This window comes from Etheostoma spectabile, chromosome 1, assembly GCF_008692095.1.
Source record: "Etheostoma spectabile isolate EspeVRDwgs_2016 chromosome 1, UIUC_Espe_1.0, whole genome shotgun sequence".
Classification (NCBI taxonomy): Eukaryota; Metazoa; Chordata; class Actinopteri; order Perciformes; family Percidae; genus Etheostoma; species Etheostoma spectabile.
The window spans coordinates 28,031,336-28,032,175 of NC_045733.1; positions in this window are offsets into that span (position 1 = coordinate 28,031,336).

Genomic DNA, 840 nt, shown 5'->3' on the forward strand with positions numbered 1-840 from the left:
ATTCATATTTTTGGATCGTAATCATACGTGTAATGCCGTGAAAAACTTTGATTGTCTCACCTAGTTGGTATTCAGAGTGATTCAGAGTGGTGAGGCCCAACTTTCAGTGGTATAACCTGGGACTTAGCAGCCTCTGCTGGTGGAGAGGTTTTACTTCAGGTAGCAGGAGCGCAATTCCAAATGTTATTTTGTAGCAGGAAGATAGTGTGGTCAGAAAAATAAGTTTTTTTTTAAAACAATTTTTCCAAGGTTTTCTGAGCTCCAGCAGTGCTACTGGTTCAAATCGGGTTGCAAGACGAAGAAGAATGAGGAGAGTTGTATTATGTATCCACTTTCCACACAAAAGTCTTCCTTGCTTACTGTTGGATTTGATTATTTTAACCCTCTGGGAATCTGTTGCTTGCTAAAGGCACTTATGGTTTAAAATTATCTGGACAGGAAAAGATACATGAATGTCTTGCTCTTTGGTCAACATTAAAATTCCCTTGATCCAGACATTAGAGCCCCAGCGGATATAGCCCTGTTTGAGCTGCCCATTGTACTAACAGGGAGCCCTTGTTGCCAACTACTTGAAATTGAAAAAAACAAAAAACAAACCTTCAAGCAGACTTCCTTCTTCATGTCTCTTGTTTCTGGTCAACCACCAAGTGAAAGTACGACAATATGTGGAACCCTCATTCTCTTGAAACTGTTCCTGTCAGGTCATTTCTCTTATTACTGTAAGAATACGCTCACAGTCAGCTGAACTGGTAGAATAAGGGTTAAAAGTGACTTAAAAAAGGATTAGGATTTGCTGGGAAGAGGCCTTGGGGACGACCCAGGACTAGGTGGAGAGATTAT